At 41.9% G+C, this 22,850-nt stretch overlaps 1 protein-coding gene across 2 annotated transcripts in view; it reads right to left on the reverse strand.

The window, feature by feature from the left end:
* BARHL2 (BarH like homeobox 2) overlaps positions 1-22,850 on the reverse strand; it is an 81,589-nt gene that overhangs the window by 48,898 nt on the left and 9,841 nt on the right. For both annotated transcript variants that reach the window (XM_050307277.1, XM_050307276.1), the window contains exon 4: positions 9,517-9,609. The gene's annotated coding sequence lies outside the window, so the exon portion shown is untranslated. The remainder of the gene's footprint in view (positions 1-9,516; positions 9,610-22,850) is intronic.

Raw genomic sequence — 22,850 nt, forward strand, 5'->3', positions numbered from 1 at the left:
AAATAGAAGAACCCATTGCTGGTTTTGTACTGAATACAGCATTGTATACTAGAGCATACTGGGCTTTAATAGATTTGCCCTGACTTTTTTTTTTTTTCATGATTTATGGGAAATTTTCCTGTGGTACTTCAGGCATAAGAAATGAAGCACTCTCACTGTCAGGCCTACAATTCCCACCTCTTTGAGTTCTTGACTCAATGCTGGTCAGATTAAAACAAGATTTTAGTTATTTTATTTTTTTAATTTTCTAATTTGTAATACTGAAGCACATTTCTAAACATGCACATTGTTAACTATTTACCAAGGAATTACTTCTGCTGCACTGAAGTAACATTGTCTATAGGTCCACGCAAGTCTCTGCATATTTGAAAGGATGAAGCATATTATATTCCTTACAAAGATATGCTACTCTCATTTCTCACAGAGACATAACCCATGACATTGTGCCATATTACTTTATTGGCATTTATTTTTTATAATCTCTTATCTAAGGAAAATATAATCCAGTTAATCAACATTATTGTATTTTGCTTTCTTAGGAATTACATTAATGAAATTCTTCAATACACTAGCACAGAGAAGCAGTGAGCCAGCACAGCATCACACCACTACAGCAGTGCCACTCTCTACTCGCTTTCACCGCACTATTTTATTTTGCTACCTATGTGTTGGCAAGATATACAGGTTATACGATCCTCTATCTGTGGACATAAGTGACCAAATGATGTCTCACTCAAGCTGGTGAGCTCTGTACCTGATCTGACACCATCAGGAATCAACCCACACAGCCTGGCATCGCTATGAAACACAACAAGAAACAACGTGAAGTTGTACAGTCAGACTGGGTAAGGGCCAGCACGCATGACCAGACAAGCAATTTCCCTGGCTCAGCAGTGCTCAGGGCCACTGGCCAGAGCCAGCAGGACCCTTAGTGGGAAGGGCAGGCCCACACTGGCTGTAGCAGCCCCCTACCGAGCCTTCTGCCCACACCGAGAGGGACGTTGCTGTACAGGATCTCACTCTACATGAGCACATGGGACAAGACTCCCCCAGGCTCATGCACCCCCCAGGTACCTCTCCACACTGCAGGAGCCCCTCCTTGGTGCTGCTCACAGCCAGGACCCGCTCCCCAGGGTGGGGAACCCATGGTTGCCTCCAGCTCCCAAGGTCCCCCTGAATGCAGCAGAACTCTCAGCTCTGTGCACCAGCCAGCTGCACTTGGACTGTGCTCCCACCATCAAACTCCACCTTCTTTTCATTATTCTCCATTTCCATATATTTTTAAACAGGCTGTTGTAAAGCCTGTCAAGACTCTGACACCAGAATTATTTTCAAATCTTTTAATCTAGGGTTTGGGGTTTTTTTTAATTAATTTATTTCTGACCCACCTATGGATATCCCATTCTTCACTGATCTGCTGATCTCTGTTAAATATTTAGACATTTTTAAGAGCAGCCCTTTTGCCAGTGATGAAACTGACAGAGTTCAAACAGCAGTGGCCTATTAACTGAAAAGGTTATTCATAGGATACCTGACCTTTAATGACTTTAAAACCAATATTTTTGGTATCACAAATGTGTAGAATTTTTCCCCTTAGGAAAAATTTATTTGGCTAAAGATTAATGGACTGAATTTGTAGGTTATGTCTGTATCTCACTTTTTAGATGTCTCTGAGATTACCATTTCACATCTACCTAATAAAATCAGAGAGGGAAATTAGCAAAATATTAAACACAACTTTTCAGTATGGCAGACTACACAAACTTCATAGGAATAAAAACCTTTCTGAAACACTGAGGAGATGCTTTAACTAAACACTTGCTTCTGTCCCTCCTGGCAATGGAAGCACTATCTACAAGCACCATTTTGCACCATCAAGTACAGAAGAAAGTTCAGTCCTACAAAAACTCCTCCCCTGAAGCAGCTGAGTTCTTTCACATTATGCTTAAGTGAAAAGAGCCAAATATGGTTTATGAGCCTTTCTGTGCTGGTGACGATGTGCCCTGTCACCCACCTCTGAGGAGGAGATTCAGATCTCCCACAGGAGTTCTCGGGTGAAGACTGGTACCCTTCATTTGTTACTGTTCAGGTTCCATTGCCTGATTTCTCACCTCATAAAATAGGTTTGGTTTCTGTTTACATGGGAAGAAGAGTTAGTTTATATCTGGTGCAACACATAAAAGCATTGCTAACAGTGTTAAACTTCTTAAAACAAAGTCATTTGTGATCACATTGTCAAATGCAATGATTTCTTTTTTGATTAAGTTCTCATTACCCTTTGACTGAATATACAGTTAACATTATTTCTTAAGCAAAATATTTACTGGGGGAAGGCAGATACTAGATATATAAGTTTTATTTAATATTATTAGTTTCAGACAACAGTCTACTTATAATCTAAACCTCACTTTTTTTGTTTGAGAAACTATGGAGAGTATAAAACATGGCATAATAATCTAATCTTCTAAATTGATGTTTCTTTTCTTCATGCTTACAATAGCATGGATCATCTGAAACATTGCCTGCATAAATGTATCATTTGTCACAAGCTAAAAACTGTCATCATTAAGTTGATTAATCAAATGCTGTTCTAAAAGATGGATTGAAACACAAAATACTCAGCCTAGTGCCATATAATGAAGAGATTCATTTGAGGCACAAGACAACCAATTTAGTATAACTCTATGCTCATGCTTTACTTAGAAAGCCATCAATTAGTATATTTTTCCTTGATGTACTATTTTGTCATTCTAAACAGTGTGAAGGCGATTTGCTCCGAAGTCAATTTGCTTTCTGTAAACAGAAAGGGTTAGTTAAGAATCTTCATGCTCTGCAATTCTACAAACTGCCATCTTAATGCAGAGGGCACAAAGAAAGTTAATGATGGGGTAAAATGCACAGTGGAGTTGTTCCTCTCAGGTTAGCACTAATTTCCTTTCTATAACGTAATTATAATTGCAGTAGCAGGAGTGACAGTTAGAAAAGTCTCAAAAGTGTTTCATTCCTTCATTATCTTGGATCTCTCTCCAGGATTAATACAGTCTATATGCAGACACAAGCCTCTGCCACAAACAAAGTTGCAAAGGCACTTAGTCAGCTTTTATTATTTAGGAAAGTGAAAAAAAGATGAAATGGTGTGTCAAGGCATCCTTTCCTAGCCCTTAGTGAAAATCACAGGACTGTGATGAATGAAAAGGATATACAGCATCATTGCCTTCCCTGCACAAACACTCGATATCTAAAGTGCTACTAAAAATCAGCATCCGGAAAAATACAATCATTTCACCATCAAATCATTCAACAGTGAATGAGTGAAATGGGTTGGTTGGTCTTTCCAGAGACCAAGCTCTGTCACACTGGGTGTGCACAAAGGCTACCAAGGCCACGGCCACACTCCCCCAGCCACGCGCCATGCCCAGCTTTCTGCTGGCCCACACGCGAGGGGCTGCGAGCTACGGCACAGCCAGGGAGCTGCCACAGACTCGTGTAGAGACATGGATGCTAATGCTGCAGGTTCCAAGGCCCCCAGCCCAGATCACCAAAGTGACTCACAGCAGCAGTATTCCATACATGTTTCAGGCCCACGGATTCCTCATTACCCAGTCTTGGCAGCTCACTCCATGCCAGATCACAGGCAGGTCGCAGTGCCATCCCTCTGCCCATGGGGGATGCTCACACACACAGCCACGAGTACGTACAGCCTCCTGGTTACGTTAGATAAGAATTCTGAAAATGTTAACTTATCAAAAATACACTTGAGGAAAAAGAAACAGCGTGGATGTTACCCCCTACTAATGAGGCACTAATGCATAATTATTATAATACACACGCTTCTCTCCACAGAGGAATATTTATAAACAAGGAAACAGCCGAGTTTGCGCTGGAGTCATGTGTACAAATTTGTTTTTTCTCCTGCAGTTTGTGGGTTGCTGTGGGTTTTTTTTCTTACACCACTGATATTTAATGTGTTTTGTAAGACTATACACAGTCATACAAAATCTTGGAGAAACCTGGGCCTTTACCGCTTGCCACCCTAAGTGACAATGTAAAGAGAAAACACTACAACTAAAGGCATAGCTGTTATTAAAGTATTTAATTAGCCTAGGTTTGGTTTCCAAGAGCATGAGCTTTAGGAAGGAGCAGCTATGGAGCTACCAGAGGAAAATCTGAGATTAGTTGTGATTGAAAAGGGTACAGGAATCTTAAACAAAAAAATCACACCAATGCCTCCCACTTGTTATTCTCTCTTTCCCAAGTCCAAAAGTTGCCCACGGCAGACATGCTGAACCTTACCAGAGGTAACTCCCATCAGCTAAAGCCCACTCCCCAAGAGGAGGATGGAGGCAGATTGTCTTCACTCACTCCTCAGGGGAAGGGAACCCATGGCTGCCTGCCAGAGCATCCAAATGCCTGTCCTTGCAGTGTGGCCTTGCTGCCCAGTTCTCTCCTGTTAGGTTGCTAGGACTGGAAACCCTGTGGATGGTGGGGGTTTCCACTGCAAGTGGAGAAACATCTCTGAAGGCCAGGTGGTGCAGGACAGCAGCAGGACCAAACTAGGACAGTGCTCCACAGCACACTAGAATCACTGGTGAGCCTGTCTGCATCTGGGTGGAGTTGGGCCCAACTGCACAGCTAATAAAAAATAAATTTCCATGAACATTAAAATGTTGTTAAAAGATCCCAGTAGAGGACCCAAGTCCCTCCCAGAGCCAGAAGAGCGGAGCTAGCTAGGCAGAGAAGACAGTGTTGTATGCCAATTAAAGCTGAATACCAATAAATTGCAGTATATTAAAGAGGAAGAGAGACACCCACCCCACTTACAGTGCAGCCATCCTCTGTACCTCAAATTTGTAATGAAGTTCACCATACTAGAAGCCAAACTCATTTAGCTGTGTTTAGCTTATGGACCACACTAAATAATATTAACTGGGAAAACATAACAAGGGGAGTGAAATTAGTGATACAAAAAGCCCTTGTGGAAATGTAAAACATTAAACCATTGTATATTTTTCTGCTGCCTAGATGTGCTGCACTTGAGGAAACATTCTCCATCACCTTGACAGCATGCTTCCTTTCTGTATACTGAAGTTTATTTACCTGAATTATTAATGCTGCTTTTGTTTGTAGCTATATCTTAATTTTCTTCTTTTCATTCACCTGTCATGATTGTTTTGATTCACATCCCAGGATGATGCACAAAATATTTCCTTTGGAAACACTGTAGTGTCACCAATATTTTTGCTCTGTTAACAGATTATTCTGTCTTCACAGTAAAACCAGATCATTTCATTTTTTTCATGGAAACTGTCAATCACTGAGATTATTCTTTAAATGTATTGAGCGGATAAAAGATAGAATTTAAACTACATATCATATGTCAGCAGAGAACACCGAGTGCCCTGCAAACAGAGAAACCACACAGTTCTCTCCTTCTAAATGAAAAATAAGCCCACAGCAGCAAACGAGGTATCCTCAAACAATTAGTAACTATCAAGACAAAATTCTTCTGCATATGATGTGGCGTAATGCAGCTGCATTACTGTATTTATTATTTGTGGAAAAAAGCAGAACTAAACCCTGTGGATTTTACTATGCATTCAGCCTTATTTATTTCTTCTGTCTAGGCTAAGATTCTGGATAGAAGAAAGATATGTTTATATTTAAATGCTGTTGTTTTATAAATTAAGAGCTGATAAAAGCAGAGGTGAGGGATTGCAGTAATTAATGTCAAATGAATGTCCACAAATTTTATGGTACAGGAAAAGAGAGGGGAAAAAATGATGCTGTAATGGGAGAATAGAAAGTTTTAGTGATTTTTCCTTTAAATTACGTTTTAAACTTTCTCTTCGGGAAGCAGAGTAGAAAGAGCATTTTACTTAACTAGGAGTTACCTGGAATTCTTTTTTTTTCTCCCACCTGGAATTTTTTTTTTTTTTTAAGTAAAATGTCTACCCAACTTGTATACAAAATTCAAAAAGATTCTCCTGAACACACAATATGGAGACACCATATGTACAAACAGCACACAATTTCAAACAGACTAGGCTCATTGGAAAAAACTTTTTTTTTATTTGCCTTTGATTTCTTTCAGAAGGATAAAATGAAAGGGACAGTGATACATATTTTAAGCCCTGTGAATTCACAATGGGGCTTTAGAATAAAGAGGTAAAAACCTTTGAACTAAACAAAGGTCCATCATGGTGCACTTCTTTTTCACAAGCACCTTATAAAGAAAATTATGCCAGAGACAGGGCCCAGCTGGCTTTTGCCACTACACCTCTCCTCCACAACACCCCAGCATCCTTCCCAGTCCCTATCAATCTCCTGTATGCCATGTCATTGACTCCTCTTGGACCTGATCTCTTATCTCATAGAGCTGTTTTTTAGTCGAATGCCCTGTGAAAGTATCCACTCATGAGCTTACATCTGAGTGTCTCTTTGTACTAAGCAAAGCCTGTAGTCTAGCAGGCTGCATTAACTTGATTAAAGTGGGACCACAGACAGTTACTTAGGCTCTTACTTTGCTCTTAGATTAAAGACAAGAAGGTTTCTTTCTCTCAAGGTTTTTTTGCAAAACTGCAACTTTCAAAAGGGTCAGCAAAAGACAAAGGCTCTTATAACAGAAGGAAAGAGGCTTTTATAACAAATGATTTCTAATTGGTCCTTTGTTCCGAAAAGACAGCAGTTATACCAGCTGAAACATAACAATCCATCAGCATTTCTTGATGGAAAGTTTGTACACAAGGCTGCAGAGAAAGAGCCTTCTCTAAGTTCCAGTAATTTCAAAAACATTATTTCCTTGTAAATAACACCTTATTTAATCCACTTAAACCCAGAAGATAAGCACGTATGACTGGCTGGGCATAATAGTCTATTTTCACTACTGGACTATAAAGCTGCTTGTGAATTTCTTCCATTTAAGCTTTAAGGAGCAGAATGGTGAAAATGCTCTGCCATGGGTTTTGCTCTTGTGTATAACATTTTATATTCCTTACTAAATGCATTCTAATCATGAATCAGTGGGCTAGATTCTGATCTAATGCCACAGACTGAATTATTTCAGTTACAGATGCACAAAGGGCATAAACAAAACAACCAGGCTCACATTTGCAGCAGGTAACTGCTAAAAACACCACTGATTTGGGGGGGAAAAAATAACAAATTTTCATACTTAACTGCTAAATTCAGCAACAATTCTTCAGAAAGGAGTTATATACTTTTCAGACATAGTCTACTCATTAGCAAAGAGTAGTAATTTTAGATTTCCTGTAAACCCAGCATGAAAGCATGCATCTATATCTGTATTCATTAATGTACCTAAACAAAGCTGCGTATTTCTAGGCAAGGCTCAAAATTCTTTCAGCCACACCACAGTGGTGCTCCTGATCAGGCCATGGTGCTTTGCACTACTCCAGTCATGACCTGGGCTTTGCAAGTGCTTTGCTCTTACTGTGACTGCAAGAAACAGCCAGGAGCCTAAGACTACAGCTACAAAGCTGGGAAAATTTTAGATCTCAGCCTGGTCTATTAAACCTGTATGTGGAAAACTTGGACAGGGAAGAAAGAAGGGTGTTTTGGTGGTGCACAGCCTGGGATCTGCAGAGTGGGAAAGCATGTCACCAGTGCCGTGCTCACCAGGAAGGTGCTGCATCTCACTGGTTTTAGCTGAAGGTCCCAGGAGGTGTGGGTTCAATTCTCACATGGTTTTTGTTACAACAATAGGGAGATTTTAAAAGGTATGTGGCTTCATGAGGACATAGAAACCCTAATGTGCTTTGAAGAGCCCAAGTACCTGACACTTAAAGATGCATTTGTTTTAAAACCCTGGTGGAGGCAGAGCCAGCAGAGGGAATGCTGGATAAGGCCCCTCTCTGACCTCTGTGGTATGAGGCTATCTTCATTCTCCCAGGCTCAGCTGGCACTCTGCTGGGCAGGCCTTTGTGGCTGACCACCTCTGCCAGCGCCCAAAGGTGCTACCATAATTCCAGAGTGCCCCTCCTTCATCAAAAGGAAGGAATAATCCTCATTACACAGTCACTCCTCCTGCCCTGCCCCACCTGAAAGAGACCTGCTGTCTGCTTTGCAGCCTTTGTCCCTCCCTCCAGAGACAGGCAAGGTGACTTTCTGGGATAGGAGCTATGTAGTTCCTCTGTAAACTGCTGTGGACACTTTGTTACAATAGGAATAGTTATTACTGATAGAATATAATGTTATAAATAAAGCAGTGAGAGAGCTAATGGCGTTTCTTTGGAAAATAAAAAACGAAAAAAGCAGACAGAAAACTACCTCCCCTTGGGGGTAAAAAACACAGAACATTGATTACTCTTAAAGGGACCATCTCAACTTACCTTTGAGGACTCCCATTGATCTCAGATCTGTTTTCCCTCACAGGCAAAAAGATAAGTATTCTCTTGACATTATCCTTTCTTCAGCAGACTGGGCTAACGGGAAGATTTTTATTTCAAATATGCATGTAGCTATGGTGTACTCTGGACTCAGTTTATGCCCCTCTGCACATGTACAATGGCACGTTAAGAAATAGCCTTTCTTTCTGTCAAGGTATGCAGAGAGAATGATGACAGCAGTGTTCCCTTTGCTACTCACAGGACTTCTGTGTGTGACTGAGAGCTGACATATACCCAGAGAGAGAGAACAAAACTGAAACTTATTTCAGGAAGTTATTTCAAATAGCATCTACTGTTTTGGGATCTCTAAGGAGGAGGGTAGCAAGGGTGCAGGCTAAGGTCCACATTATCAATGAGGCACTTGCATAGATCACAATATTGATAATACAGAATCTTACTTGACACACACCCCAAAAAAAATACAGGAACAAAAATGTACAAACTTACATATTTGTCAAAGGATTCTTTAAAAGCAGTTGCTAGTAAAACAGGATTTCTACCACAACCCCAAGTCCTATCTTTAGTTAGTCTTTTGTTAATTCAGCTACTCCCAATTTCATCAAACAGGAACTGTATCCCCAGGAGTTCTGACAAAGGGACCCAGCTTTATGGGGACGATTATCCACTTACAACTTAGAGCACTAGCAACAGACATCCAGATGCAACTTAAACTTTGAGCACTGGCAACAGACTAAAGACAGACATCTCTGGGAACATCAGGAGAAAAGAAAGTGTGAGAAAGTGCATGAAAGAAAGAAAGTACAATATGAGTATTTACTCATGTGAGTAAAGGGAAGACAATTATACCTGGCAGTTTTGTGGGAAGTGGAATCGAGGTCCTTAGTATCAGGATTGAACCTGCTTGTTTCCCCTTGTTCCCTCTAATTCTCTTTTCCTATGTAGATCCCATAGTTATACAGAAAACCTTCACTGATTCTTAAGGAGCTTTTTCAGATGCACATGTGCTAAAAAAGGAGGCTCTTAACTAAAAGCACTATTTGGGGCAGTACTTTGTTAGAAGATAAAATATTGCTGTTAATACTGGGCTGAGCCAGGGGAACAATAGACAGCTTCTCCCACAAACACAAGTGAGGTGCCACAGAGCCATTACCTTAGAAATCCCACGCAGAAGAGGATAACCCATAGCTACCAGCTCCTTGCAGCTTTCTGGATTTGTCCATAGAGAGACACTGTATGACCACATCTGGAAGGCAAAATGCACTGCGGTAACTCCTGTCCTGTACCCATTATGGGCACCATGATCCCTGAGGTGGCAAGAAACAGTAGCAGGCTCATTCAGGAGTATTTATCTTCTTTAATAATTGCTAACAGCTCCCACCTGACCCCCCCAAGGCACCCTGGGACAACCTTGGTGTTTAGCTCCTGCAGCTTCACACTGATCTTTTGCTCCAGCAGCATGGTCGTGAGCCAGAGGATTGCCTGGGTGCAGGGAGCTCTGTGTTACAACTGTTACATGAGGAGAGATGAAATGGGGCTCCTGGGCCAGTGGTAGCTTGTGGATGGGGCTGGTCAGGGACATTAAGGACTGGTGGGGCCCTGACATGAGCCTACCTTGGTGGAAGGTCCTACTCTTGACAGCATACTGGCCCTCCTGGTGAGGGGTGTGGAAGTCCAGCTCTCCAAATCTTGTTCCCACTCTTGTTCAAAGCCTTCAGCTTTGCACCTGGGGCAAATCCCATTTGCACATGGACTCACTCAAATGTAAGAGCCATGGTCTTTCTCCAGACACTTGAAGTCACTGGCTAAGAATGGATTAATGATTGCAAGGACTTCCAGCCTTCTTCTTCCCAGAGCTGCTATCTGAGGCCAGCCAGTCACCCACTAAGTCACTCCAACACATACCTGGAAACAATCACCATGTTCCAAGAGCTCCAGCAACACCCTGGAGCTGGGAAAGAGGTTCCTTCAGCCAAGGAGCCCATGGGGAGGCTACACACAGAGCTGGAGGACAATTCAGGCTGGAAAGTGCTGCTGGAGATTACCTCACCCAATCCCACCCCACCAGAACAGGACCAGCCCAGGTCCTGCTGCACCTCCTGCAGTACTGTTCCTAACTGCTGCCATGAAACTCAGCCAGACCTAGGCACTTCACAAGGAAAAAAACCCTTTTTCATAGCTCTATATTTCACCTATTTATTTTGGCTTTCACACCTTCCTGCCTACATTTGTTGTGAAGGCAGTAGAACTGGTGCTCAGCATTTTAGTGAATTGGTTGCCCAGGTTTTATTTTAGTCTGAAAGCAAAGTGATGATATACACATATGAGTAATGTAGCACAAAGGCATGTTTACTGAAGCATGCCACCATGATGCTCCAGTTAAAAAAAAATAACAAGCAACAAATCTGTTTCATCCCCAGCCATACATTAGAAACTATATCTATCTGCTGTTTAGATCATGACCAGAGCAACACTTTTGGGTAAATACAGATTTGCATTACAGTCCTCTGGTGTGTCTCCACAGCAGTGGATGGCCAGGGGTTAAAAACGGGGTGTGCGTGTGTGTGTGTGTGTGGTGTGTGTGTCTGTGGGTAAGCATGCTCACTGCAGGCTTAAATAATATTTTCTAACATTTCTTTAAAATTTCCTTAATTTACAGTCACTGAGAACAAGGTTTCAAAGCGTTGAGAGGGAAGCTGTTCCTCAACAGACACTCGTGTAAATACATTGCTTTAAAAAGAAAAAAAAAACCAAACCCTTTCCATCTCTACCAGTGAAATGGCTACAAATGGGCTGCCATTAACTTTTGTTACTTGAGTAGGTGCCTGTAAAGGGCCAGGTGGTGTTTATGCAGATGAATGAGCATGTTACAATGTGTTCTTCCTTTTGGATAAAACATTAGCGTATCAGATGTGACAAATCAGATGTTCATCTTCCGCACTTCTGCATTATTTTACATTGAGAATTAGATAATGTGCTGGCTTAGCTTTTTACTTCGTGGGTTTTTTTCCTCCCTTCTTCTCCTCAAGAATAATTTTATACATAAAGTTTTTCAACACTCTGCATAATCATAGTCTCACCGTATGTCTAACCAGTAAGGTATTATGGTAATTGTGTATTTCCAGGTAGCAGGCTTTGCATTAGATGGAAGTGTACATTGTTTAACACGCTGCATAATTATTGTGAAACGGAAATAATGGACCTACATGTTCAGGGATTTTTTTAATTCTGTTTTCCTACCAGAGCAGCAGATAATTCTTGTGTTTCCAGCAGCAGCGGCAGCAAAATAAATATTAGAATGTCTTACAACCAGAGGTATGCAAATAATTGAATCCTCAGTTTGGTGGCTAAACTGAAAAAAATAACCTTTCATTTTAAGCTGACAAGAAGAAAAGGTATTTGGGTTTCATAACGAGAAGAAATAAATAATATTTTGTGCTTATGACTGGTTTAGTTGTATTTAGCCACATCTGATGTCAAAACATGACCCTTAGATCTAAAAAATCAGAACTTTTAACTTCAAAAAAAAATCCCAAAGTTATTTCATTATTTCATTTTGTCTATTTTTGTCTATCTTAAAACATTTGAAGATTTCAGTTTCAGCCATCAGGAAGCAGTATTTTTAATGAGCAGATTATGTGCCTGAGATATTTCACTTCACTCTGATTCAAATGTTCAACATTAACTTCAAGTCTCTCTGACAATTAGACCACAACTGTCCTTCCATTTTTATGTTATTTCTTTACTCTGTCAAATCAGGGTAGTTTTCCACTTCGAGGAGATTGAATATATTCAGCAAATGATACAGTCATGGCCCATATGCCCTGTGTATTTTGCCATTAATTGTCCTCAAAGAATTGATCTCTGCATAGTTACTCTGCCTGGCCTTCAGTCCTGTGTAGATCTAATTCCTTTCTTTACCAGCAGCACAGGCCAGTCTAGGAGGTAAACTATGGATCCATAATTCCTTGTGCTGGAGAAGGGCTATAGCAGTGTCTAGTATAGCTAAATCCAGGTATATTCCAGGCCTAGGGCCAAATTCATCTCATGGAAATTCAGTTGATTGTTTAATAGAACCAGAAAATTGGTGGCTGACTGTACTAAAACCACAAACTGTGAGTACAAGACTAAGGGTTTGTACTTGTTTAAGGTACTTGTACTGTGTAAAGGCTCAGCAAGCCCCATGGTTACAGAAAGACTTTGGATTTCCAAGCACTGCCTGTGGGAGATGAGCACCAACAGGATGCTGCAGGGAAGGCTGCGTGGCAGAGCCAGCCGTGCAGGATTTGCTGGGGGAAAGATAGGCCAGGCTCTCCTTGCAGAAAGATGAGCCCCTCCAGGGGCTGAGAATGTCTCAGCTTGCCCAGGGTCTGGCCAACCTCGGTGCAAACAGATCACGGGAGTGGAAAAACTCTTATCAGGATAAGATTTTTTAGTATTAAATAGATGCCTTTTTAGTTTGCCAAGCTTCACTTTACTTGAGTGACACCAGCAGAATACACAACTGGCCCAGTTAAATGCACAGCTCACTTCTGTCTACATCTTGTAGGCAACATGTTCAAATGAATTCAAAATCAAGGCTGCAAAAGAATTTCTCATCATCCAAGACAGCAGCTTTAGTTCCCATAATTGTGTTGTTTTGTCCAAGGCTGAAAGGATAAAACAATGCTGCTGGGGGACAGCAGTCGTGGTAGCTGTGTGGTCTCACTGTCATGTGTCACACAGCCACCTCAGCGCAACTGCTTCACGTTGCCCCATAAGGATAGCCTAAATTTAACTTCTGGTGGCAGAAGAACATCATTGTGCCTGCAGGAAGCATTAGCTCCCATCACCATGAAGGCCACAAGTTATTAGCTGGTCCCTGGTTTAGCCACCCCAGTCTTAGGTACTTGTATTGGTCAGCCTGTGGCGCTTACCAGCTCCAGACTGATTTATGAAGGGTTAACTTTAGCTCCCTGGTGAAATTACAGGAAAAAACTATAGCCAAACTGTTGCTAATGTGACAGCCTAAAAGTGGAGTCCATTTGGGGGTACCTTTCAAATTTTCAAACAAGTGAGGATATCACTCTAAGTCTCCAGGTCTCTCTGATATATCAAGTGCAGGAGGTGCTCACTGAGCTCCAGGATGGGGCAAGCACAGGGGTGTTTGTGCAGTTGCAGGCTGGGGGACATGCCAACAGTCCTCTGGCTCTGCCCCTCACATCACTGGGACTCTGCACAGGCCAGCACCTGGAAGGTTGGTCAGCATGGACACTTCTGTTCTCTCCAAATGGGCCCTTAACATTCCAAGGATTCTTGAGAAAGAGTTATCCCTGCTTTACTTCCACGTGAATTGATGGGGCAAAGCAAGAAGCACCACCCATAAGTGGACATTTTTTCCACAGCCTCACTCTGGGCTGCACATTTGCTTGCTGCCTACCTTCTCCTGAAATTAGTAAAAGAAGGCTTTGCACATCCTCCCCTTCCTGATCTAGCCCTGTCCCCAACATCCAGACCAAATAAACACAAGAGGAAAAGCTCATTCTATGTCTCTCACCTAAAAAAGACACTCCTTCCAAGTACCTCAGTACTCAATAGTTAAGGTTCTCCTTGGTGAAGGAAGTGACCATGTTCTGCAAGAGTTTAATCAGTACCAATGACCTCATCCCTATGAACATGTTCAGAAAATACTCCAGGACAACTGTGTTCTCATTCCACACACACAAAAAAAGTGTTTCCAGCAAAGCACAGCCTCACCAGCACAGATGTTATTTGCTGTTTAGGGAATCTTACTGCAAAAGACTAATAGTTATTTTACTCTTCACACAGTAGCATTGCCACAATATGGGCCAGGACCTTTTTTTTTTCCTATTTCATGTGACCCTGGCAACAGCACTCTGTTTATAACTTACCTAAGAAAAGTGCTTCTGAGGAAAATAAAGCTAATGAAAAACAGTCATTTTTTTGTCTTCCTGTACGTCATCCTGTTGGTTTTATTTAAAAAAAAATAATTAAATTTTTTTTTAAAAAATCAAACAATAAGAGTTATCAATCCCCATCCATGACTTACTCAGATTTGGTTTAACACTGCAGGTCTCAGCATGCATAACTCTGATTTCTGCTAACTGGTCTCAGCCTAGTATTTTCACACTTTTTTTTGTACTAAATGCTTATACTTGGTCAGTCCACTAGAAACTGTCACCAGGACACCTTTATTTAGAATTTTTACAACACAAAAAGCACCAGAAATTAATCTCAAAATAATAATCTTTCATTGTTTGTATTGTAATAAATTCCTGCAAATAAATCCCATTATCTTTTTATACAATTAAACACATAATGCCTAACTGTTAAGGTATCAGCCCAGCTGGGTACAGATGCAGTCTGCTGTGTCAAACAGATCTCGGTCGTCTTTTAATAATTGCCCAAATAAAAGAAGAATAATGAAGTGCTGTAGTTTGCTCATCCAAACTGGTAAAATGCTGTTTGCAAAGAATAACTACAACAGGAGTGAGACACGGGGCTTTGCTAATAAATAATTCTCAGAAATACCAGTTCTCAATTTACTACTTGTACACCATGGGCCAGTCAAAACTTGTCGGATGAGCCAATTTGCCACAGCTCTTGTTTTGAGTCTTTGTGAAGCTGCTGCATGAGCACAGTGGGGGCTGCTTGCATCTATCCCTGGAGTCAATCAGTAGGCCTTTGTTTCCCGCTGGTCAAAAATATCAGGTGGCTCTGAGAGTCTAATTATCAATGAAAAATTAAATTCAGTACAGGAACACAGCCAAGAGTTGCCCCCTGCCTTCTGCCCTCTTTCATGGGGTGTAAGTATCAGGATATTTGTTATAATTTAAAATGTATTCAAGCCAAATTGGGAACTTCAGAGGTGGGAAAGACAGAAACCTAAATGTGAAAACAAGAATTGAGAGCCTCACTGGCGAATCAGCAAATTTCTCCTTCTGGCCCCTTAGCAAATGGGGTGTGCAGTTCTAATTACGCACAGGGCTTTTTCCAAGGCACCACCCATCAGGGATTTCTCATTGGGAACAGATTAAGCCAAGTATATACCTATGTGATTCCATGCTCTCCTGGCCTTGGGGAAGTTTGTAAGTTGAATACACTACCAAATTCAGGTCTAGCTTTCACAGAGAGTGGAACAGGCAGAAGCAGAAACACCTGTCAACAGACAAAACCCCTCAGAGAAGGAGCTTCTTACTCAGAGACATCTTCTCTGCACTGCAAATCACAGAAACCAGAAGAAGCCAACGTAAAAAATCTCTGGATGAGATGTTATGAGTAGAGTACAAAGCTGCTAGAAATAGTGCACAATGGACAGGTAAAGGTGTAATGTCCATCCATCTCCCATTCAACATACGGAGAGAAACAAAGCAGCTCGAATGCTTGCCATAGAGCAGGTCTGGGCTCCTGCTTACACTAGCCTTTCAACTTTCTTGAGTCGTAAGTCAGTCCAGAAAAACAGCCCTGACCACTGAAGACTGTATTTCTTTACCTGCTGATCATTTTCTAGCAATCAACATTCATGATTCTTCACAAGGGGTGAATCTGCTTCCCAAAAAGACAATAACCACTGAAGCAGAGAGGGAGGCATGACACAGACGTGTGATAGCTAATAGAAGGCAGTGTCTCTGCTTCTTCACCTGCCCATCACTGTCTTTGCTTTTGAACATGTGTATGAAATGCAGCCACCTGTCCAGGTCACGGATGAGAAATCATCCGGGATTCTGTACTTGCCCACAGATGGGAGTGGCTGCACACAGCACAGGGGACCCCTCCCAAAGCACTTCCACCAACACCATCTCACTGAGCTTGACCTTCTCCCCTCAAGGATATTCTTGGCAAACGTTGTGTTGTTCCCAAAGAAGTGAGCACACACAATTCATGGGCAAGTGGTGCTTCTGTCTGTGTACATACCCTAGGTCACACATCCTTTTGATTACAAGATGTTTGGTTTTGCTTAGAGAAACTGATGTATCAGGAGAGAAGGATCCTGGGACATAGAGACTTACAAGATAAAACAGCAGAAGAAACAGAGACACACTGCTAGAGAGCAATAGCATAAGCATGGCTGCATGCAAGTCTTGCAACTCTTGAGGCTCTTAAACCATGTCTGCAGTAGCACAGCAAGTAAATCTGCCAGCCACTTTCAGGTATCTAAAAACCTTTTCTGTCAAAGTGATTTCTACCACAAAGTGCGTGGTAAAACAGGTCATAACTGTCAGACTTTTGACTAGCAGAATACTATGCATTCATACTAATTTCGGTTGGCCACATGGTTTGGACACTAATTTTAGTTCTAGCATAAAGCCCTTGGAGACTGCACAATAAACACACAGTAGATCAGAGCAGTGGAAGAGTAGAAGTGGATGGATAGACGAGGTTTTTTCGTTCCTGGTTTAATTACAGTTTCTGGTTGTCTCTCTTCTCACTGGGAGCTCAGTGGCAAATGTGAAAGGCCTTCTGCAACACATGAAAACCCAGTCATATAGACTTTACTCACACATTGCTGTGACAGGGGCTTTTCCACAACTAAAGGGTATCCACACAAGTAAGGGATGATGAGTGTACAGAGGCATTGCAGCATTGGATCCAAAGTTGGCTCCTGCCCTGGCAGGGTGTGCTGACAGCTCATCCCCCTGTGCCTCCTTTCCATGCTGGCTGCTCTGCTCAGGAATTGCAGCCTGGGACTTCACCAGCCAAACTTGGTGAGATAAATACAGATAAAGTTGTTCTTAGGGCAGGCAAAAAGCTATTAGAAAAATGTTTTGAACAAATGTGTTTTAAGATTTTCAGCCTTTCTGCCATAACAACTGAAACACCTCAAGATAGTTTTAAATGCTCTTTAAGGTTGCATCATACATTTTACATCATAAATTATTAAGTGACTTAATGGACAATGCATTAGAAGGAAAACAGGCAAATTACAGAATAATTTAACTGTTGCAAAGAAACAGAGCAACTTGCAGGACGTAAAACACTCTATTTTGACACAGAATGCCTGAAGCTAAAGCAATTAAGGCTGCAAAATATTGCCGGCTGACATGATGTGTATGTAAATTTGTCATTCATTGGCAAGGGTTTGTAACAATCACAGTAATGTGCACAATAAAATAACCATGTGGTATAAAATGCTTTCTGCTAAGAGTACTTGGAAAATGGTGGTTATGTATCATTTAAGCATATCGCTATTATACATACAGGAGTAGTTTATTACAAAAGATACCTCTCCAATACCAGTAGCTCAAACAGAAATAGCCCTTCAAAATATTATTTACCGTTGTTGTTTGTGTGTAGCATCATTCTAATGAATCAGCCCCTCCAGGCTAGTTTAAAAAAAGCTTACAAACTCCTTGCACTTTGACAGGAGAGCTAGCAAAGAAAGAGAGGCTCCAAAGATGCCAATACTTGTATGGTTGAGTCGGTTATTTCACGTAAAACTAAGATCAATAAAAGGGGCAACAAGACCTTTTGAGCCCCTACCAAAAGCTGTAGATCTTACTATCAGTCTTTCTGACCTGTACACCTGCACAAGCTGCCCAACAAGCTGCAAGAGAAAGCCCATGGTGCTGAGGGCAAATCCAACTCTTTAGGTGTCCATGCTCCTGCCTGAAAGTGGTGGAAAATTTGAGTTGTTCCTTCACTGACATCTTTGTAACAAGGCAGGTAACACATTCATCCCAGGCATTACAGCTTCTGCTATGACCTCTACAGAATAAAAGAAATAAAAAATGCAGTCCAGGGGATCCTACACCAAATCCCAAGGCCTTTATTACATGAAGAAGGGGTAAAAAACCAAAGAGAGGACCTGGGGGAAGCTCAGATCCCTTCAACCAGCTTTCCTATGTCCCAGAAGTCCTGCTGCTGTTTTCCAGCTCTCCACTGACACCAGGGAGGGCACAAGCTCTTGGGCTGCCTTAGACACACTTGCAGGCTCCATCCCAATACAGTCAGACAGATCCATATGGGTAACCAGTAAATTAAAAACACAGGGGACAGACCCAGATGAAAACAAATATTATACCCAGTGTAAAAGCCCTGGATTTCTATATGGGAGTGATGGGTCCATGGAGGTGGCAGGGTTCCCCAATTCAGCTCATTTGGCCCTGTTGCACAGAGCACAGCCTGCCAGCACAGCCCCAAGACTGCATGCCTGGCTTGATCTCCCATCTAGGGCAAGGCTCCTCAGCAATAGGAGGCTGCTGAAAGCAAATCCTCCTTGGCCAAACCTCCCCATGCATCTCAACAAAGTTGCCCCAAATTACATTCTTCCTTCCACCACTTGGGTGCTCCATCCTGTCTTATCTCCCTCTGCCCTAAAAGAACCTTTTCACAAACAGGGGGGAGCAAAATCAGTTTTCCTGTAAATCCCTTGTTCCAGACTGGTTTATCTTAGTAGCTAATGGGTGAGATTACTGACCAGCAAGGGCCCTTGGCATGGAAGGAGCATGAGTAAGGTCATGTCAGAAACACTAAGAGCTCTCTGGAGCACATGCAGCTCGGTTCCCAGTGACACCTTGGCCTCCACCAACATCCCTCAGTCCATATGCAGGAATTTCCCAAACTGTTACCTGCCACCTCTAGACTTCCAGCAGCTTTTGTTTTTCCCAGTGATTTTGCTGATGCAGTGAATTAAAACGTCTCCACTGTTTAGATACAATTTAAGAGCCATAATTCCTTAGCAACGTAAGAAGTTCATGGTTTAGATTTCTGCTCCAGGCCACATTTCAGGAGACCATCCAAAAGAATACAACAGGCCTTCAAGAGAGCAAAACATGGGATTTTCACAGGATGAGACTCTAGCACCTCATCTATTGTCTTTGAACACCCCATTTGTTTGGTATAGAAAAGGAGCAGATACCTCAAAGTGTCCTATTTTTTGACACACTGCATCCTGGCACCCGTCTGAGGACAGTGGCAACACCGTAACATTGCAGAAGGAATTTGGGGCAACTGAATTCCACCATAGAGGCTGCAAGCAGAGACTGAAGCCAGCACCTCCTGCCTTCCTACCAAAACACCAAGGTCAGCCAATAAAAAAAACCTTCAGTGCAGGCACTCAGGACTAGCTTCTTTCTCTGGGGCTCTGGGCAGCTCTCACTAGAAAATCAGCATTTAGAACTGCTGTGCCAGCACAAGGGCAGCTTCTGGCAAATGACGAAGCTGTAGCAGTACCTCGATACCTCGTCTGTTTCTCACCCAGTGTCCTCACTCATTTTTCCTAAGTCCCTCTCTTGCAGCTTGATGCCAAAGGAGAGGAGAAGGCTGAGGGAAGAGGGTGAATTTTAAACCATCTCTCCATATAAATAGAATAGGTTATGCATGCCTTTCTGAAGTACGGTATTAATCCCAATTGTGCCATAAAATATATATGACTCACTTGAGCCTTGTTCTCTGGTGAGTTATGAACTATTATGTCACTCATGGGATAAGTATTATGTCTCTTAAGAGACTATCACCTTTCCTCTATTTTATAGTATAAAACTTCATTGAAACCTGCCATGCCTGATATAAGCAACTTCTCGTCATGCACATTAAACCTTTTCTTTTTACAGTTCCTTCATTCAGCTGATATTCACATCAGGGTGAGTCCTTTCAAATGCATCATAAGCATAAATTAGTATGGAAGAGAAGTAGTCATTTAGCAGAATTTTTTCTTTAATAAATCTGGTGATATTTATATTTCATCACAGAGCAGAAAGTTGGGGGGTTTTTACACATTTAAAGATTTATTCCTGTAGTAAGTATCCAATTAATAGGGCTTTAGCATGCAGACAGGATTTGTATTTATGCTGAAGAAAATGTGTTCTCATTATACTTTCATTCTCATGTTAGATTTATTGTGGGTTCCATTATAATTTATTTTAGTAGCTCTGTTTTCTAATTCTTTATATTTACATGTCTTTTCCAACAAAAATAATAATACATAAATAATACCTGACAACACTTGCAGATTTTCTCTATTTGTATGCTTCAATTCTCCAAGCATCTTGGAATGGAAATGCTGTGAACTACAAAGGAAATCTCTATGTGATCTCTATTACATGAAAAATTATCATTTTTATATCCTCTTCACTCTGCCAAGTTCATTCCAAGTTCCTGCTTGCAAGGCATGAAAGTAGACAAGTAATGGTAGCAAACCCAAGTAAGAATACTCACTACATAGACTTATATTTTCAATGCGTTGCTGCAATTAGCAGTGTCAGAGGACAGCCTGCTGCATTGCAGCAGAGAGCTCTTCCCGATTTACTGTTACATGTATTTTTCCATAGGCTTTTTGGCTTGCTGGCATGGGATTTATGATAACGCAATCCTACCCCTGCTATCCTGCAAACTGCTGCCTAGAACAAGGTTTCATCAGTAACACTTTGCCTAGTCCCTAATCCAGCCTGCTCGAGTTTGCACTGGTGTGCAGCAGGATGGGAAGCTGAAACTACAGCAAGACCGGCCTCAGAGTCACCAGCCAACATTTACAACATGAGAAAATCTTACATTGAGCAAGTGTTTCCACACATTTGCATGGGTTCCTACAGGGTGCTGTACAGTATCTTTCCCAAGCCTGTGAAGTTCAAGACAGCTTTCTCATGCAGCCCATCCAGAGCTTTAGCCCCAGCACTAATCCCAGCAGGTCAGGCTGATGGCAGTCAGACAGGGTACACACAGTGTATGACTGGAGAAGCCAGCTGAGTTACACTGCAGACATAACACTGTATGTAAGAGCCAAATCTGGCCAAGAGCTGTTGCAGTAGATGTTGCTTTCATTTTGCATTGTACCCTCTGCTGGGAAAAAAAAATTACTTTGTGTTAGATATCACATCTAATTATTCCTGTTGGGCTGGCCCAGAGAAATGTCAACAGTGCATTGTAAGTGCTAATTGGGGTGTCCATGCTCTGCAGTAGATTTGGGATACAACACCCAAGACTAGGGAGGTTAAGCATGTTTTAGAGTACTGTACTGTAATGAGCTTAGTCTCCATGGAAGAGGCACAGCTTTGCTACACACACTTTGTGCTGCATTGCCCAAGCCACACACCAGTGTGCTGGTTAAGGCAGGTTGTCCATGACCATCACCAGCAACCAGGAAAGGTGAGTGGGCTTCCTAGGGCATGCTGAAGAATGCTCAGCAAAACAGAGGGAGGTGAAGAGAGAAGGAAAGAGGGAAAAGAGAAAGGGGGGAAAGTAAGGGGGAAAAAAGACAGCTGAAGAATGAAATAAATAAAAAGTGTGCAGTGTTATTATCTTGACTCCTACTGTTTTAAGCAGAAAAGCTTACTAATCTATTAGACTCACGTGTTGTAATACGGGTTGAGCTGACAGTGCCCATACTGGGGCTCCATTGCAGACACTTGCTTTGCTGCTTTTTCCCATAGGCCCCATCATGCTTCTGCTGAAATATTAATCCAGCCTTATTTCAGAACTTCTAATCTAAACAAAGTACATTGTTTTGGTCTAGGAACAGCGATGGTACTTGAACACACAGGATCCAGCCAAATTACTAGTGACAAATCCCCAAAACAGGGAGTTTTGACAGCATTTATTTCCCACATTGCTCTGTCCTGCTTTAGAGCACCAGTTGGAAAGAAGCTGCCCGTTTCTTTCACAGTGCTAGGGTAGCAGTGTCTGCTGTGACAACTCACCTTCCTACATACTCAGGCACTGATTCATCACTTTTACCAGGCAGCCTTTAAAACTTTCAGGAATTCTTCTTGTTAAACCTTCACATAACAAAATCAAAGTATTTAAAGCTACAGCATGCCTGCTAGTCTATCAGGCTTTAAATCTGACAGGGAGCTGCTACTCTATGTGCTTTTGTGTCATGGGGAACCTTTAGTGCCCCTCAATGCGTTTGCACCACTTCCACGGGCAGTGTTACATCAGGTCACTATCCTGCTTTAAACAAACCCTACAACAGAGTTGACTTAATGGAAACAGGCTTCAAGACTGAAATACTATACTTATTCAGATGTTGAAGCAAGAATATGAGATGGAAATCTGAAAGACTATTGTAAGGACAAAGATGAGGCCTCAGATGTATTCTCTGTTTCACACATTCCTTCCATCATTATTACACTGTATGCTAATGCAGAAGAGGTAGGCAATTATTCCCAAGTTTTCTTCAAATTACCTGTTCTTCCGGACCTCAGATTAAAATATAACAGTGCCAGACTCCACAGAAAATACAGGGCAAAAACTCACAGACAAAGGGCTGTGCTGGCTCTGGGGACAAGGTCTGGGGAGGGCAGTGCAGGAGGGGTGCTGGTTGAAGCTCTTTGAGCTGTATTCTTCCATAGGGGAAGGCATACAAGAAGCTGTGCCTCTACTGTGTATATTCAAACAGTGAGATGAAGCTGCTCTTCAGAGAGCAGCAGTAAGTTGTCTCTTAGAGAGAGACAACTCACTAAGTGCAGGATTTGCCACACTGTTCTCAGTGGTGGCATCCTGAGGTTGGTCACCTGGGAAATCCTCTTTTTAAGGACAGTATCCTGAGGG

Source organism: Myiozetetes cayanensis, unplaced genomic scaffold, assembly GCF_022539395.1.
Source record: "Myiozetetes cayanensis isolate MyiCay16 unplaced genomic scaffold, myiCay2020 scf12, whole genome shotgun sequence".
In the NCBI taxonomy this organism is placed as follows: Eukaryota; Metazoa; Chordata; class Aves; order Passeriformes; family Tyrannidae; genus Myiozetetes; species Myiozetetes cayanensis.